General features: G+C 38.2%; 1 non-coding gene across 1 annotated transcript; it reads right to left on the reverse strand.

Annotated features, from left to right (window-relative positions):
* Positions 1 to 18,257: 18,257 nt before the first annotated feature.
* On the reverse strand, positions 18,258 to 18,364 carry LOC131907604 (U6 spliceosomal RNA). Its single transcript, XR_009378494.1, has one exon. It is a non-coding gene; the product is annotated as a U6 spliceosomal RNA (small nuclear RNA).
* Between the last annotated feature and the right edge of the window lie 1,604 nt (positions 18,365 to 19,968).

Genomic DNA, 19,968 nt, shown 5'->3' on the forward strand with positions numbered 1-19,968 from the left:
AATTGTGCTTAGAACAGTGGTTTGCATTGGCTAGGAACTCCATAAACCCTTGCTGAATGAATAATGAGTAGTTTACAAGAGGCTCAAGAGATTACTTCCAATTGTAGCATTTCTCAACATGTTATAATGACACTGTAATATATTTTTATCTTAATTTTTCATCCCATAACATTTGAATGTCATATCACATTGGAAAAACTGTTTACTGTTGTATTGGCAAAGTCATGGCTCTTGTCTTAGGTGGGTACTACGATCCCCAATTTGCTATATCTCCAGAGTTAGCTCTTGCTGTCCTGGAACTTGCTATGTAGACCAGGCTGGCCTTGAACTTATGGCACTTTCCTGCCTCTCTTTCTTTCTCCTTTGTTCTTGAGAAACAATATTACATTTTACTGTTGAAAATTGTCAGTAGGTATTTTTGGCTTTAGACAACAGTCTCTCAATGGGTGAGTATTTCTGCATGATGCATTTTTTTAAAACACAAGTTAAACTGGCATATTTTACATTATATCTTAAGAGTAGTATCAATACTGTCTATACATGTTTCTCATGGCTATAGTGTCAATATAATGTGAGCAAACCAGGTGTTTCTGGAACTTAATACAGAGATATGAGGGAAATCTGAAAAACCAAGATCATATCTCTATGGAAAGAATCTTACATCTTTATAATGGGAAACATCATAAGTTTACAAAGTCCTCCATCAGTCTGTCTATTCCTACACACCTTTCCGCCCTAAACAGAACAAATTGGAGATTTATACTTTGATGAAAAGTCCATGTCTCCAAACTTAAAACCTCACACAGTTTGTTAAAATTGCCCATGGCTACAGAAACATAAATAAGAGATCCAGCGATCAGTGTAGTGCCATGCAGTTTTCTTATAACTGCAAAGCACTGCAGATCTCCCTCAACACTGTATTCATATCTAATGTCTCATTAACTTGCTAAGAAATTTTACTGTATATTGCAGATATCTTGAGAATGAGAACAGAATCTCTAATATTTTCTGTGGGTAAAGAAGGAGAAACTGCACTCTACCAAACTGCCCTGTCTGATTTTTCTCTGTCCTTGTTACTCTATTATCTCTCTGGCTCGATAATACTTGAGAAGCTCTGAAACAAGGCAACACAGTGACTTATTCATACTTGCTTCGTCCCCTCCCCCATCAATACCTGTTACCCCCAACCCCCAGCTTCAGTTCCTCTTGCCCTGCCTCTTGGATACTCAGTGCCTTCCATGGCTCCATCTGATTCTATCTGGCAATATTCTTTGTCTTTGTTGGAAGCAAGACACATTGCATTCAAGGATTTTTTTTATGATAGTTTTGCATATCAGAATGATAATGAAAAGTTTTGAAAATAGCTTAATTGCTATCCCAGATAGGAAAAGTAGCCAGCTTGGCTTACTATGCAGATCTCCATGTTAAGAACTCAGAGGCCTGCAATTTGATGTGACAGCTAACTATATCTATTATTGTTGTGTGATTTTAGATGATACTTCCTCCAAAATTAAAAAAAGATACTGGATTAGTTTTCAGATTACTTCCAACTAAAGCATCTTATGAAACATATGGAATGAAGTTTAAAGCTACAAAATATTCTCTACTTACTAACACATAAATCTATACATAAGAATGAAAGAAGAAAAAAGACATTTCTGAAAATAGAAACAATGCCAACAAAAAAATTACCATTACTTCACTTCTATTGTATAGCAGAAAATACAATGATTCAGTTAAAATTGAAGGCTTTTTTTTTTTCAAGTTGTTTTTTTATCCCATAAGGTATATTTAGATAGATTACTCTTCTTCCCAGACAGGAAACGCAGCCACCTCTTATTTAGCCAGGATGCTGAAACAAGGTGAGGGGGGATGAATGTGGAGGTGATCACACTAGGATCGAGAAACATACTCAGCCACCTGGAATTCTCTTCTCTGAAGGTCAGAGAACCCACACTCTGTAAATGTTATTTTACTCAGAGTTTTGTCCCGCTGCTCTGTTGAGTCATGTATTTTGCTGTTGATAGTACCAATGCAGAAATATCTGGTCATGTGTTTGGTAAACTTGTCTTTTTATAATTAGTTTAAAATTAGAGGGGCTGGCCAGATGTCTCAGGGGTAAAGATACTTTTATCTCGGCCTGATGATCTGAGTTCAATCGCCAAGACTCACATGGTAGAAGCTGAAAAGTTGTCTTCTGCTTGCTTTGGGGGGCATACAGCATGTATACACCCCACACTTGGTGCTGGTTAGTATTTTTTAATTTGACACAAACCTAAATATACCTGGGAAGAGACTCTAGTTTGTAATCAGTCCCAGACTTGCCTGTAGGCATGTCTGTGGAGCATTTTCTTTATGTGTAACTGATGTAGTAGGGTCAAGCCATGGTGGGTGGTTTCATATCTGGGCACGAGTGGGGTGGGCTAGACCAGACTATATAAGAAAAGTACCTGATCCGGGTGGTATTGGCACATGCCTTTAATCCCAATACTCGGGAGGCAGAGCCAGATGGATCTTTGTGAGTTTGAGACCAGCCTTGTCTACAGAGGGAGATCCAGGCAGGCACCAAAGCTACACAGAGAAACCCTGTCTCGAAAAACAAAACAAAAACAAAAACAAAAGTATCTGAGCAAATCAGAAGGAACAATCCAGTAAGTAGCATTCTTTTCTTGGTCTCTGCTTCTGTTCCTGCCTGCAGGTTCCTACTTTGGCTTTACTTGATGATGGACTGTGACCTGTAACCCAAATGCTTTTCCTCTCCAGTTGTTTTTAGTCATGGAATTTATCACAGCCAAAGAAAATAAACAAAGACAGAAATTGGTACCAGATAATGGCTGTTAGTGTGGTGGATAAGAGGGAGGATTGTAGAAGAATTTGGAACTTTGGACTGGAAAGTCCTTGAGTGCTTGGGGCTTAATGGGCTCTTCTGTTGTAGCTTGGAAGGTAAGAAAGCTGAGAGAAGTACAGACAATGCAGACCTGACTTACAAAGTTTCAGAGGGAAGCAAGGACTCTTTGGAGGCTATTTGTGTGATATTTTCTATTAAACTGGTGAAAATGAAACCTGTCATCCACTGTGATAATAATTGCTGGTCAGGTAGTGCTGAAGAATCAACTTTGATTAATAAGAGACTAGCATCATCAAGGTGAAATCTGCTGGGAAGTATTTCCCTCACTGGGTTAGCACATAGAAACTGTGGTCTAGAGGGACCAAAGGCCTTATCTATGGAAGCAGAACTTGACAATGTTGAACAGTCTACTATGTGGTACTGGTTTTGAAGTCATGAAGGGGTCATTGGATGGCAGTTAAGGCTTGATACTTTTTATTTTTAATTTTATAATTTGATTTAATTTTACATATCAGCCACGGATTCCCCTGTCCTCCCCCCCCCCTCCGCCCTCCCTCCAGCCCACCCAACATTCCCATCTCCTCCAGGGCAAGGTCTCCCCTGGAGATTCAGCTCAGCCTGGTAGATTCAGTCCAGGCAGGTCCAGTCCCCTCCTCCCAGGCTGAGCAATTTGTCCCTGTATAAGCCCCAGGTTCCAAACAGCCAGCTCATGCACTGAGGACAGGTCCTGGTCAGTCCCACTGCCTGGGGGCCTCCCAAACAGTTCAAGCTAATCAACTGTCCCACTTATCCAGAGGGCCTGATCCAGTTGGGGGATTCTCAGCTATTGGTTCATAGTTCATGTGTTTCCACTAGTTTGGCTATTTGTCCCTGTGCTTTTTCCAGTCATGGTCTCAATATCTCTTGCTCATATAATCCCTCCTCTCTCTAGCCTATTGGACTCCTGGAGCTCCACCTGGGGCCTGGCCGTGGATCTCTGCATCTGCTTCCGTCAGTCATTGGATGAGATTTCTAACATGACAATTAGGGTGTTTGGCCATCCTATCACCAGAGTAGGTCAGTTTGGCTTTCTCTTGACCATTGCCAGTAGTTTATTGTGGAGGTATCTTTGTGGATTTCTGGAGACCTCTCTAGCACTTTGCTTCTTCCTGTTCCCATGGGGTCTTCATTTATCATGGTCTCTTTTTCCCTGTTCTCCCTCTCTGTTCTTGATCCAGCTGGGATCTCCTGCTCCCCTAAACTCTCTTTCCTTCGACCCTTGCCCTTCATTAACCCCCTGAAGTCCAGTTTGCTCATGTAGATCTCATCAATTTCTCTGTCATTGGGTGATCCCTGTGTCTTTCTTAGGGTCCTGTTTCTAGACTGCTACTCACAACTACAGGGAGGCTACCTAGAAAAAATGCTTGATACTTTAAGGGGCCAGGAAGAGCCTTTGGTGAAGGTGCTGCAGAGTAGACCCCCAGGTTATTGGAAATTCCAGGACTGGGATGATTGAGGTCAGCCTGAGCATACAAGACAAGCTGTATGTGTGTTGACAATGGAAAAACCAGAGAACTGAAGCTGCCCAGGTACTTTACATTTCAGAAAATCATGAGTCCTAGATGTCAGACAATGAGCTGCAAGATTGGGAGCTACATGCTGGATTTTGCTTTGCTTAAATGTGATTGTTTTTATGAATCTATTCTTCCCTTTTGGAGTAAGAAAATTTTAACTTGTTTTCATTTTTATAGGAATCCACAATTAAAGGACTTTGCAATTTTAGAGACATTGAACTTTCGGACTGGGCTTTTTTAATGTTGTGCTGTATTAATATTATGATACTGACAGACATTTTGGGCACAAACAAGAATGGGATAGTTCCGATTTAACAGTGATCTGTTTGTGTGTCAAAATTAGCATGGGGTGGATAGTATTGTTTATTTTTTGCCAATTTGATATAAACTTAGACTTGACTGGGAAGAGAATTGGCCTGTGGGCATGTCTAGGGGTGGAGTGGCATTTTCTTTCTTGCTATAATTTCTTGCTTGCTCACTTGATTGTTGTAGGAGAGACCAGTTCACTGTGGATGCTTCCAACTCTTTACAGATGTGCCTAGGATGTGTAGTAAAAGCAGCTGAAAAAGCAAGGGAGGAACCAGTCCATAAACCAAGATCTTCCACAGTCTCTGCTTCAGTTTCTGGTTTGATTTCCCTTCAGGATGGAACATAACCTGTAAGACAAATAATCCCCTCCCACCTCCCCAGTGTTGAATAGTCTTTTTTTTTTTCAACTTGACACATGCTAAAGTCATGTAAGAAGAGGTAAGCTAATTTGAGAAAATGCCACCAGATTGGCCTGTGGGCAAGGCAGTGAGAAGAACTACTTTTTTTCAACATTGCTTGGCTCAAGGAGAACTGGGATTATTCCATGGTTTACTACATCAGAAGTTTTGTCCCAAGTGTCTGGAAATATTTTTCTCCTTTGCTTGAGTACTGCCGAATGTTTTTGACCACTACAACAGTTCTTTGCTCTCCTGTTTTCACCCTTAAACCTTGACTGTGTGGTGGATATACTCATCTCAAATGCACATAATAGAAAAGATCATAGTCTCTCATTTCAGGACCTGTCTCTGTCACAATCAGACCACTAGACAAAGTCAACAACAGAGGAGAACAGCTACAAGAAGTTCTCGTTTCTCAGGAGAGTGGGGAACAAATCTGTTAGATTTGAAGCACATGAACTTGTAGTCATTCATGTTTCCAAAGACTTTTCCTTGTCACAGAAAATGTAGTTATGTGATTAAAAATAAAATTATTTGAGAATCTGATACCTTTTCCAATTAAAATAGTGATAAAGTATACCTAACTTTAACTTCCAATTTTAGGTATATGGGTGTTTTGCCTACATGAATGTTTGTGCACCACCTGTGTGCCCAGTGGGGGCAAAGCCCAGGAGAGGGTGTTGGATCCCCTTTAACTAGAGTTACAGATGGTGGTGAGTCTCCATGTGGGTGATAAGAAAAGAACCTGGCTCCTCTGGAAGAGTAGCTGTGCCTTTGACTGCTGAGCATCTCCTCAGTCCCTATGATGAGCATATTTTTAATCTATACATACAAAAAATATGACAGCAAAAAACATAGAACTCATGGACAATGAAGTTAATGTTAATTTGTTATCACAAGAATTATATTTCTTATAGGAATATATTCTAAAACTTAAATGTGAATGAATAATTCTACTTTATCAAGTCATGAAACAGTGCAAATGTATTTGATTATTTACGAAAAGATTTGTTGTACATTTGAAATTTTGTTTTAAGATAGGATATTTGTTTCTGTTTTTCAGAGCCTTGTGTTTTGCTCAGAAAATAATCTCTTCTAATGGGTTTTGTTAATGATAATTCATATTAAAAATCTAGTGTTTCATTATTGTTTCAAGCTCCTTTACTTTCTCCATTTTCAGTCCAAGATTTTTTGGTATATGGTAAACTTCATCCCATTTCAGTGTGATTCTTTATATTTGGTAAATCTAGAGCTGCATCCACAACAATCGAAGTACAGAACAGAGCAGCTAGCTTTAGTACCTTCACTCCATTTCTTCCATGTACCTTTTAGTAGTCCTTCCTGATTCTTAGTCCCAGGTGACCACTGATCTCTTTTCAATGCCTGCGTGTTTCTCTTTCCTAGTGGGGCAGGTAGCCTTTGGAATCAGGGCTTTTCATTTGGTGCAGTATGTCTGAGGTACATCTGTGTGGTTATACCATTCTTGCCATTGCCAGGATCTACTTGCATTTTTTTTCCCTTTATAATTGCTTAGGGTTTTGAATTCTCAGTTTTCATCCAGATACAGTTGTGTGTGTGTGTGTGTGTGTGTGTGTGTGTGTGTGTGTGTGTTATTCAGCATTTTCTTGGTTATGAACAAAATGATGTTTCCTATTAAACAATATCTATGATTAATATTAGAGTTGTGTCAAAGTTCTTCCCAGTCCTAGCTCCTACCACTAGTCTCTCCTTGCTTTCATTTAAAAATAAATGTTCCTTGTTACCAGAAGTGCTTATTTTTTATACCTTGACAGCCCTTGGCATCTTTTGTTTGATTGAAATAGATGAAGTCGATTCATGTAATTATTTCTTCCAAAAGAAAGAGATTCATTATCAACTATTTAATAATACGCAATTGTTTATTCATCTCTCAATCAGTGGGCATATTTCATTTCAACCACATATACACTCTTGGAAAGATTAGTAAGAAGAATACAAGAATCCTAGTGTAGAAAGGGATCTTTGAAATAACAAAATTAAATTAATTCTCTAATCCCTATTCCAAGCCTAATAGAAATGTAGCTTGGAGATTGTTATCTGAGAGTGTCTGTCAAATTGTCTGTGGGCGGCAATGTATACAAAGAAGGAATGCCCAGGGAGGCTTTTAAGTACAAATTGTGAGTTTGAAGGTGTTGTAGAATATTATTTTAAGATCTATTACATTTGTTTATGCTGTGGAATAGTTTTTCAATGATACAAAAATGTGTTGCATTTGTTTAACTCCATGGCTTGCTGTGTAGCTGGGTGGTTGGCCTCTGATGTCCTCCTCTCCTTCTCTGGCTCCCTGATTCTCTCTTCCCAGATTTCTCTTCCCATTTATTCTCTCTGCCTGCCAGCCCCCTTATCCTATCTCCTACTTAGCTATTGACCATTCAGCTCTTTATTAGAGCAATCAGGTGTTTAGACAGGCAAAGGAACGCAGCTTCACAGAGTTAAACAAATGCAACATAAAAGGATGCAACACATCTTTGCATCACTAAACAAATGTTTCACAGCATAAACAAATGTAAAACATCTTAAACTAATATTCTACAACAGCAGGGGAGAGGTTGAAATGGAAATGAACCCAGCAAGCCAAGGTAGGAATGGGCAGGGACAGTGTGGGGCTGTGCCTGGTGTGTTTGATCTTTGTGGTGAGTTGAGTAATGGCATCTGAATACAAAGGAGGAATTGACCTTATGTAGGCTTCAAGAATGGCTTTCAAGCACTTCTACCAACAAACAGACGAACAAACAAACAAACTGTGCTGTCATTATGTCCAATCATTCAAGATGGTTTGGTTCTTGTAAAGTTCTTCCTCACCTTGGATGGAATCAGTTGTGGTCAATTAGCCCTCACTTTGTCCTTGTGCCTTCAATTTGCACAGCATATTCCACAATACAACATATTGTACATTTGGAGTTATATTTCACAGTATTTTTTCTTTCTTTCTTTGTTTAATGAAGTCAGTTTTCTTAAACATTCTCTATGTACGAAAAAAATGCATTTAAAAGTAATATTTGCTGAAGTTTCCTTTTAACATATATTAAGGGTTGAATAGTACACAGTAAGTATGTCTGCCCAATATCTGTTAGCAAACTAATTTCTTTTGTTAACATTCCTATCATTTATTTTATATAAATTTCAGTTAGTATAGAATGTGAATCATTTGTTTTTATATGTGATTTGCATCTTGGTAAAATTTGTGACTCTTTAAATCCATTTTACACTCTGTCAAGTGTTCAAAGTAATTCTGATTATTTTTTTTCTGTGTCAGAAATTGTGCCACCAATAACCCTTATTAATTTATTATATATTTCATTGAATTATTTTTTGAAACATTAGCCAGAAAGTGCCTAAGAATAAGCCCTGTGGTTCTGACTAATGTTGCACACTTGAGGAGTTTCTTCACAGAGACGAAACTCCAATTTAGGAAAGCTAATGATGATAAGCGACGATAAGCAATCCTAGCCATTGTTCCAGGAGGCACCTCCTCTCTGTTCCTGGGCTTCTTGTTTTAATAGCCATGAGCAATTAATACAGATGGAAAGAAGCAGAGTGCTTCTGCTTGCAAAATGTGCAGAAATAGGAGAGATCCATCCGTCAAAGTGTCTTCTTCTCCCAGATGTCGAGAAAATTTCCAAAGTTAAACAAATAGTAAATGGCCTAAGTCCGAGTTAGCCAGCAGAGAATTACCCCATATTTTCTTGGTTCTGATACTCTGCATCTAAGGCATTTCTCTGATCCACTCACCTAGTAACAATGGCAGTAACAGAAGCAAGTTTGGGCACAGCTTGTTTTAAACAAATCTATGCCAGATTTGTTTCATTCATTCATTCATTCATTCATTCTTCCCAAACCATCTGTTTAATAGCCTGTTTTAGAATTTTGTGCGGATAGTGTGGAGCTCACTGATCTTTATTTTCTATGATATTATTATATTAAATAACAACAAAAATTCCCATAAAACAAAACAAAACAAAATAGCAAAAACCAGCTTGGCCCCTAAGTGTACTGTGTCTGTTCTCCTGTTTGTGATTTTGAGATTATTAACTGTGGTTCTGTGATAATACTTACAGGCTTTCTAACAAATATATTGCGACTTTGATCCTGTGGTTCTATATATACACTTGCATTTAAAGTGACATCTTTTCTTGACCTTTGATTTTCTTATTAATTATACCTGAGTCTTTATTCCATCTTCACATCTTTCTCTAGTTTAAAAGGTTAAAAATTTTCAGGATTCAGAGGTTTCTTTTTGGCACTTGATGGTAATCTGCATTATCACCAAATAGAAGGCTTAGTTCTTCCTTAATATTTTTCCCACACCTAAATAGATAATGATATGCTCATAGAAATGTTTTTGTGGTTTTTTCCAGTCTGTTCAGAGCATGTATTACAACTTTGAGTCATGTTTCTATGCTATTTCTTGCCACATGAGTCACTTCTGAGATGGAGTACTCCCAAAGTAAGCCTAGTCATTCTTTGAGCATTTTCTCGTATATTTTTTCACTGGTTATTTTTTACTGCTAAAGGATCATAACTTTACTTTAAATAATGCACAATTTTAATAAATGAAATAGCAAAAAAGCTACTCTTGATTTTAATGTTTTATACCAAGTTATTGTATGTAGCAGGGATCAGCATAATGTCTTTGTAAAGGGCTAGATGGTATAGACAATATGAACCTGCTATCTCTGTTGAAATTATTTATTGTATGAAATAAAGGTAGGTATTAATGATATTGAAATGTATAAGTCTAGTTGTGTTCCAGTAAGTTTTATTTATGGAAATTTTAATTTTAGTGTTAGATCAAATTTATATCTCATAAAATATGAAAGTCCCGTATTTTTTATTCAACTGTGTATAACCCATTCTTATCTTACAGAATATTCAAAATCATGCAGTGATCCAGCTTAACACATGGACTATATTCTGCTAAAGACACACAAATATAGTTATGCAGTAAATATAGTCTATTCCTAAAACCCACAACACATTTCAATTCACTTGCTTGAAATTAAAAGCTTAAAATAATCATGGATATCTAAGAATTGTCATAAACTCTTTCATAAAATATTATTTCTTTTTCAATGCAGTTAAGTCTGAAGCAAGTAGTTTTTACACATTCTATAGAGAGAAGTTGTCAGCTAGTCAGTAGTTTTAGATGATCTATTTTAGGCACAGTTAATATCACACTATATATTGACTTGTTGAGTCATAGAGTTTTAGATAATGGATCAAGAGAAATATATTACCATTCTGCCAGAGGTTGGTGCAACACAAAACATCAGGAGCATCATCAGGTAGGCAGAAGTGTCAGGAAGCATCACATCAAGTCCCAGAAATGCTCACATACTTATTTGTAAGTAGGGACTTATGTAGGCTGTAGATACAGGAAACATGAGTGAAGCATGTGGTTAGACCCAGCCATCTGAAAGCTGCTCTCACCAGGACAGCCACTTGGTTACATGTGCTGCTATGCCTTTAGCTGAGAAGGCTTCCTACCTGTGTTTACTTAGGTTGGCATTGTATCTGTGTCCTGGTATTTCTTTATGCTGCAAAAATTGTTCTTATATTTGCTGTATATTTTGGAGGTTATTCACTCAAGCTGGACGTGATGGAGGACAATGTGAAGACAGGTCATAGGAGTAGAAGGTGATTTTTCTTCTTTCTTTCAGTAGCATTTCCCTAAGTAGTGGATGATGGAGTACTCCTCCTCTTTTCTTCCTCCTCCTTTCCTCTTCCTTCCGTCGTTACTTTCCCACCCGCAACATTCCACACACACACCTCACTTTAACAAGGAGTCCTAATATAGAAACAATATTTCTCATAGTCTTTTATGAAAACAAGTTAAATATTACTTTTAAATTCTTACATATATATGTATACACACACACACATGCACACACACACATATATATGCACACACACATATATGTACTATTTGACATCTTAAATAAATTATGACTTTTGGCTTCCAATAACTGGCTATTCACTCCCACTGCTTTACCGTTTGAACTCATTTTGAATTTCTTTGCCCTAATTCCTCTTATGTGAACTCCATTCTTTGTTGTATTAAGGCTGAGAAGACAATTTAATCCTGCAATATTGCAATTCCTTGTGAAATAACTTAGGCCAGAGATATATGAACTTTATTATTTTTTGAATATTTAAATTTTGATTCATTGACCTAGATGGTTGTCATTGTGTGGGATGAAATTTGTTTTATGATAGTATACATGATATTATATCAAAGTTTTAGTCAGAATAGGCTCTCAAAAGAGATTTTAAATAAAGCATTTATGGAAAAAAATCAGGCTAATCTGTTTTAGAGTTAAGAAAACAAGAAATGAAATATTTATGAGTCAAGGCTTGGCCGTATGAGAAAATACAGACACGGCTGTGGTTTCATTACATTACTTACAGTATTTGTGTGACCTAAAAAGCTCAAAGTGCAAACGACCTAATGCAGCCAGGTATGAGGGCTGCTGAGATACCTAATGAAATATGGTTCTCTTCCTCCTTGTCTTTTTTCTTTCTTTCTTTTTCTTTTTCTTTCTTTTTTTTTTGTTTCGAAAATGTTACTAGCGGTTGAAGAAATACAGCTACTGGATGGGGAAGGTAATTCAAATTTAAGAAAGACTGAACTGAAAACTATTGATTTCATACATTTTGTACATAGTCCTTACTCTACAAATAGTTACACGGTTGGTTCCTTTCTCTTTTGAAATCACATTTTCTACCAAGAACAGTTAGTCACATAGAGCAGTTGTTAACTTATCTAAAATTTAAAATATAGTAGTAAAAGTTGAAATAAATTTAATGTGTTTTCTGATATGACCATGGTACCCTAATGCAAAACATCTGTCCTGGCTAGTTTTGAGTCAACTTGACACAAGCTAAAGTCATCAATTGAGAAGATGCCTCCACATGGGCAGGGCAAAGATCCCCTGCTTCATGCCTGAGGCAGGGGAAAGAGCTGACCCCTAGGTCATAAGAGCAGGGGAGCTGCTTCTGCCCTTCACTAGCTAGGGCATTAGGGAAAGCAGGTCCTGCACCTTGCCTGGGCAACACAGCAGAGCCAGCCCTATTGGTAAAAGTGTAGGTGACCAAGCCTCAAAGTTGTGAGCATGGGAGAGCTGTCCCCACTACTTGTCTGTCATGTAGTGGTGTGGGCAGGGGAGATATACCCCCCCTTGTCCCTTGCCCCTCAAGGCATGCCACAAAAAAGGGAGCTGACTCTCCCCTTTACCAGCTGCAGCACTCAGGAAAGAAGCCCTGCTCCTTGATTTTGTAGCACAGTAGAGCTGGCCTGGTTGGCAGAAGTGCAGGGGAGCTGGCCCTGAGAGTGTGAGAGTGGGATAACTGCCCACACCACCCTAGTCTGCCATGTGGTAGTGAGTGCTAGGAAAGATGCCCTCCCTTCCTTGCCCCTGCCACCTCTGGTGAGCAAGGGAGCTGACCTTCCCCCTTAGGAGCTGAAGCTCTTGGGAAAGTGAACCCTGCACCTCACCTGGAAAGCCTAGTAGAGCTGATTGTATTGACTAGGGTCCAGGTGAACTGGCCCTGAGAATGTGAGCATGGAAGATCTGACCCTGAGGCTCATCTTCCACATGGTGATGTGTGTGTGTGTGTGTGTGTGGGGGAGATGCCTGCCCCCACTGCCCTGCTGCCTGTGGTAGATGGGAGAGCTGGGCCTGAGTTCATAAGAGCATGAGAGCTATCCCTGCCCATCATCAGCTGCAGCACTCTGGAGAGTGACCCTTTACACCTCTCCTGGGCAACACAATAGAGCTGGTCCTGAAGGTGTAGGTGTGGGAGAGCCAACCTTGAGGGTGTGAAAGCAAGAGAACTGGCCCCATCCTTTGCTCACCCCTGCAATGGGTGATGCTGGAGAACTCACTGTGGTGGTGAAGACTCACAGGGTGGTCAGCTAGAAGGCTGACCAACCCTGAAACTACCACAGCCCAGAACCAGGGTTATGAGTTGGCCCCAACTATGATTTGCAGAGCACAGGAAGAGGCAGTCCTTTCTTCCCAAAGCTGCAGGATCTCCATGACACAGGGCAACAACAGGATATACAAGAGGACTCCCAGTGAGAACCTAGCATTGATAGTGTAGCAGAAACCAGAGGCCTTGAACCAGACCAATGACTCTTTGCAAAGAACACTTACACATACAGACATATCAATAAAAGGGTTTACTGCTGACTCACTACGTCACACTACAGCTTCCATGATGATATTTTTCCATTTTTTTCTTTTTTTCCTCTTTAGTTTTATTTTATTTTGGGAAGAGGTTGCAAGGACAGAGGTCAGATCTGAAGTAACGGGAAATGAATGGGATCAAGATGCATGATGTGAAAGACACAAAGAATAGATAGAAAGAAAATTTAAAAAAGAAAAAGAAAATGCCTCCATAATATCAGGTTGTAGGCAAGCCTGTAAGATTTTCTTAATTAGTGATTGATGGAGGAGCTCCAAATCCATTGTGGGTGGTGCCACCCCTGTGCTGGTGGTCCTGGGTTCTAGAAGAAAGCAGGCTGAGCATGCCAATAAGCAGCACTCCTCCATGCCCTCTGAATCAGCTCCTGCCTCCAGGTTCCTGCCCTGTTTGAGTTTCTGTCCTGACTTCCTTTGGTGATGGACTAAGATGTGGATGTGTAAGCTAAATAAACCCTTTCCTCCCTAAGTTGCTTTTTGGTCATAGTGTTTCATCTTGTCAATAGAAACCCAAACTAAGACAACACCTACGTAAATTATGTCAAATCAAGCTAAATATACCATTAGCTGTAGGGATCAATCATCTTTTGTTGCTAGGATATAAAAATATTTATTCAACCAAAAAGTTCTAATATAGTTGAACAGGATTATGTTTTTAAGCTTTTAAACATGATGCTATTGAGGAAACATCTTGGCTACAATATAAGTAAGTCAAAAATTTCACTGTGATATTTTTTGCTGTTCACAAGAATAATTCGGTGGAAACTGGTACAAGGCTGATTACCATGTCTGATCTGGATTTTCTGGTTTGAGTTTCTGTTCGACTGAGTAGGACAGAAACACGCAATTTCATGTAGAGAGAACAAATTATGTAAAGAAAGGGATATCACCGGAGTTCTTTAAGTAGGGCAGAGTTGGAAAAAGGTATGAGAGAGACTGAGACAAAGATAGTTTTGTTGCTAGTGTGTTTAAAGGCAGAATGTTTTATTTTGTGCCAGTTTCTGTGGAATATTCCCCCAGAACCAAAGTCAGTGATTTTTTTAAGGTCTTTGTGTTCATGATTCTTACTGTACACATTATCATAGTGGTTTACTTAAAACTGTATACAAATAAAGTGAAAGTTTGAGATTTTTCTGAGGATTTCACTATTTTGAGTAAAAAGGTTTGAAGTTTTAAAAGCTTTCTCAATTTGTTTGGGTCAATAAGCTGTTTTGAATTGGGAATTCATTTTTTTCCCTCCACCGGAAAGAATCACTATAAATATCATTAACTTAGATTCAGAATTGATAGAAAATTATGTTCCAACAATAGGGTTTAAATTTCATTTACTTCCTTGAATTTTAAGTGCAGGACTTGTAACCACCTGGTTGAGCTATCACTTTCTGAACACTCCCGTTTCTAGTCTAGCAAATCAAAACAAAGGATATGAAAACAAAATGATGCTCTTTTTTTCTAAGACACAGTTGCTTTATTTTTTTTATTTTATAATTTAATTTAATTTTACATATCAGCCACGGATTCTCCTGTCCTCCCCGCCCCCCCTTCCCCCCAGCCCACCCACCATTCCCATCTCCTCCAGGGCAAAGACTCCCCTGGGGATTGAGTTCAACTTGGTAGATTCAGTCCAGGCAGGGCCAGTCCCCTCCTCCCAGGCTGAACAAAGTGTCCCTGTATAAGCCCCAGGTTCCAAACAGCCAGCTCATGCACTAAGGACAGGTCCCAGTCCCACTGCCTGGGGGCCTCCCAAACAGATCAAGCTGATCAACTGTCTCACTTACCCAGAGGGCCTGATCCAGTTGGGGAATCCTCAGCTATTGGTTCATAGTTCATATGTTTCCACTAGTTTGGCTATTTGTCCCTGTGCTTTTTCCAATCTTGGTCTCAACAATTCTCACTCATAAAGACACTCCTCTTTCTCGCCAATTGGACTCCTGGAGCTCCACCTGGGGCCTGGCTGTGGATCTCTGCATCGGCTTCCTTCAGTCATTGGATGAGGTTCCTACCACGACTGTTAGGGTGTTTGGCCATCCTATCACCACAGTAGATTAGTTCGGGCTTTCTCTCGACCATTGCCAGTAGTCTATTGTGGAGGTATATTTGTGGATTTTTGGGGACCTCTCTAACACTTTGCTTCTTCCTATTCTCAACCTCTACTCCACAAAACGATGCTCTTAACCTCTTCATTGCTAAATTCAGATACCCACTCCGAGCTCTCACGTGATCTGATGGTGAACATTTGACTATAGGTATTAGCTTTCCTATTTGTAAACATCTTACAGATAAAATGATTCTTAGGTTTCTACTTGGATTGTTGTATTAATTCTATAGGAAACCTTAAGGAAAATATATTATATGCTTTTTGAAGACAAGGAAATAAATTACCATTTCCCCACTGTTAAATGGCTAGCAAACTCCAGACCTCATATTTACCTCTTCCCCTAGTTCATGTTATGTGTTCTGGATATACCTCACTGCTCCCTAGGAACTGCACATCTGAGTCTTTTTTTTTTTTTTTTTTGGTTTTTCGAGACAGGGTTTCTCTGTGTAGCTTTGCGCCTTTTCCTGGAACTCGCTTGGTAGCCCAGGCTGGCCTCGAACTCACAGAGATCCACCTGGCTCTGCCTCCCGAGTGCTGGGATTAAAGGCGTGCGCCACCACCACCCAGCGCACATCTGAGTTTTTGAATGACTGTGGATGTTGTCTGTCCGGATGGCTTCTGTTGCTTCCCTTGTCTTGGTAGCATGATGGAAGCCTGACTGGGTTACTTGTTAATAGAGATGTGGACCAGACAATACCGAGCCCGTAATCAGACAGATGGTGAGTAAATTCCAGGCTTATCCTGACCATACTACCGTGGACATATTTCATTTCTGAACCTAAAATATAAATCTTTAAAATATATAAAGTATATATGAAAAATATACTGTAGATCTTTCCTTCAAATCGAAAATCAGTGAGTGTCATGGATCCTGCACAGTAGCTGCTGCTCAGTAGCTGCTGCTCAGTAGCTGCTGCTCAGTAGCTGCACCAATGCAATTGTAACTATGCATTTAAAATTCCCTTTTCAGCCTCCCCACATTTTCTGTAAGATTGTTTTGATTTCCTATTTTTAAAAATAAATTTTCCTTTGTTGTGTATGTTTTTCATCTTACAAACTAGCGTGCTGAGCGTATGAGGCAACTCTTTATGTTAAAGAAGTTTCCTCATGACCCTGGGAGTGATGAGCACCTGGGAGCAAGGGAAACAGTTCCCAGAAACAGGGGTGTCAAGTTCCTTGCTTTTTGCCCCTTTTGGTCAAGCAGTTCACTTATAAAGAACTGATCCAGGAATAATCTTTGGAGGAAAATATGATTTCATGGATATGCTCAGAAGTCAAATATTATCTCTGCCTGAACCAATATAGTCTTAGAAACTGGAAACATGAAACTTAAAAATTAATTTTGTGTTTTGTTTGTGGTATTTGCAAGTGATGTTACAATTGTTTATTCATGAAGTTCTCTGAAGCTATTAGATGTGGCAAAACTAGATGTTGCCCTATTTGACTTTAAGATTATCTCACTTTTGCAGCATTTTCTTTTAAGGATTTATCAAAAGCCTTCCACCTTGATTTGATTTTAAATACAATTATTTTAGAGCAATCAATTAGTCATGGCAAAATGAAGCATTTTTGGAGAAATATTTTCTGTAAAATAATTAACTAATAAACTAAAGAGTCTCTTCTTCTGAATATTGTTGTTTTGCCTCCAGTTAGTGTTTTCCTTGCATTCCATTAGTGGGTTTAGATAGCATGGTTTCATGCCATTTATGTCCATGGTCATTTTTTTGTTGTTTTTAAATTCTGTTCTGTTCTGAAAACTTCCTAGTCTTGTAGCTAAGGTGGAAATTATCTCTTGACTACGTGTTATGTTTGGGAAGCCATTTTTTGTTTCTGAAATGAAGTAATTTTTTAAAATTTTTTCTTTAATAAATTAGGTAGCTGCTTTAGCTGCCATTAGAATCCACTCCCTTGTGTCCAGTAGTCTGGATCGTTTTATCCTGTGATGTGAACTCTGTGCAGAGGAAGGTTCTGGACTGCAATACAATGTCCTGTGCATCACGTTGTTGGTAGTTGGATTGAAAACATCAGGCATTTTCTTATCAATTTTAAGCAATAAGGAATGATTTAGGAAGAACATTTAAAGAAGCCTCTATGCTCTTCCTTGCTCTTTAGTACCAAGAAAAGGCATGGGGTAATATAGTCAAAGAACAAAATTCCCTTTGCCATTTCTCTGGAAATAATTATTTGTTGAGAAGATATGTGTTCAGTGGAAGAAAGGTTTGGCAAGTAATACATATTCTGTAGCTCATTGGAGTTGTAAGCACATGTTAGTGATCCTACAATGAAAAGCACATGCTTAAAAGTGGTTACTGTGTGGGTAGTAGCTATTCTTATACCATATTGTAGCATGGGGAGGACTTCTCGATTGGGAATAATTGAATTTATGCCAATGCAAGCATTTTGTAATTTTTTTCAAGATCTAGTCCAGCCTTGCAGATACCAATTCAAAAAATGTTGGAACTTGGGATTCCACTGTGCTTGCTTAAATTTAATAGGTGGGTAATAATGAATGCTAGTTAATTTAACTATATTTAGCAACTAGTGAAAATAAATTGCTTAGTCACAGTCCAGGTCCACATTACCTGTTAAGAATGTTAGTAGATCTTGTTCCTTGCTTAAAAAAACACCCATAGTTGTGCCACTGCTTTTACTGGATGAAAATATGGTGTAAGTATGAAGCAGGTTGAATGTCCAGTGAGACATGTTAGTGCTTTAATTCTGTTGTTAATGTCAGGAATAGTTACTTTAGAGCTATTTGACTGGATCTCCCAAAGTGTCTTGATCAATTTGGACATGAATTTTTTTTTTTTTAATATAGAACACTTCACAAATTTGTGTGTCATCCTTGCGCAGGGGCCATGCTAATCTTCTCTGTATTGTTCCAATTTTAGTATATGTGTTGCCGAAGCGAGCACTGGACATGAATTTTTGCTTCATAGCCAGGCCTTATGTCTGAGTGCATACAGGTGTGTCCACTCCTTCTCCCATCCCAGGCCCCTCTCCTTTAAAAGCAGCCATTTAGATTTCTACTGTCTCAGCTGTTTGTAGTTGTTAATATTTTTTTCCCTTTTGGCAAGATACTGTGATTTTTGTTTGTGTATATTTAGCCTAATATTCAACTTAAATATCACTATTACAACTATGAAATGTAGTGATTCTTAAAAGGTAAGTAAATATATAAAATTATATAAAATGTAGATTATCTAAGAGTATTTACGAATGCAAGGCTTGAAATATGTCTGGGTAACATTTTTACATAGAAGTACATTTTGCATCAACAATAATAAATGTATCCTTTAGCTTCCATTTTTATGACATACATTTCTTCATTTTTAAATTATTTTGCTAGTGAATTATAATTTGGTGACTATAGTGATGTTATTGATAAATTAATTTCTAGATCCACAAATGCCTATATTAGTTTAGAATATTAGATTGGCTCGATTCTTTTAATTTGCTAAATATAGGTCACATAGAATGATGAACTATATTTAAAAATATTTGCCCAAATTTTAAAAGAAAAATAGGACTTTATACTTAAAATGTGAAGCCTGAACAAAACTATAATCAAATCATGTACAAGAGAGTGCCTAAACTTTTGATATTTTACTTGATTGTGTATGTGTGTGTGCGTGCATGAGAGAGAGAAAGAGAGAGAGAGAGAGAGAGAGAGAGAGAGAGAGAGAGAGAGAGAGAGAGAGAGAGAGAATAAGCACTCTATATCTTTATCTTCACTGTTAGCTGTCCCTCAGTGGGAAACACACCAATGAGCCAATGAGCTCACAATTTTATTTTTGCCATGTAATTTGTTTGCTTCAGCAAAAGCAGGCCATTGCAAAGGACTTAGTGAATGTTCTGTTGTGTAACTGTTAGTTGGACTGCTTTTAAACACTTAACAAATCTGTGTGTTCCTTTTTGTTAATTACAAGGTATATGTTAATTCCTGTGTGTCTTTGATGTCTTGTATTCTGTCCCATCTTCATAAACCTGTTCTAATACTGTAAATCTCAAGTAGCAGCTCACTTTTGTGGATCATGGCTGCAGTCATTGAATCAATACAGCATGTTTAAATGCAAAAAGTAAGTTTTAAAAGTTCATATTTTTACCAGATTGAAAAATTTTAAAGAAACTTTATACTGATTTTATTTAAAAAAATCAAATAGGTGAATCATCTTAAGTTTGTAACTTTAGGGAATTTCTGATTTATCTCTAGTGAATGTGAAATGGTCCATGATGTATATCTTAACTTACAATCATATATATGACCCAGCCAGCATTCAAACTAACTGTATTTCTTTTCTTATGGCTTATTTTGATCTGGCAATTTTCAAAACTTATCTTAAAATAATGTATTTTTTTGTTAAATGATTAAAAAAAACTCTCAGACCTTTTATTCTCTTGATTTTATTCGAATGCAAATCTCATATTTTAGGATAGAGATCTTTTATTTTCATGAGAGCTTTAAGAATTTGGGATTTGAGCATGTGCTGTGGCATATGGTGCATTTTCTGTCCTATTT

Source organism: Peromyscus eremicus, chromosome 3 (assembly GCF_949786415.1).
Source record: "Peromyscus eremicus chromosome 3, PerEre_H2_v1, whole genome shotgun sequence".
Taxonomy (NCBI): Eukaryota; Metazoa; Chordata; class Mammalia; order Rodentia; family Cricetidae; genus Peromyscus; species Peromyscus eremicus.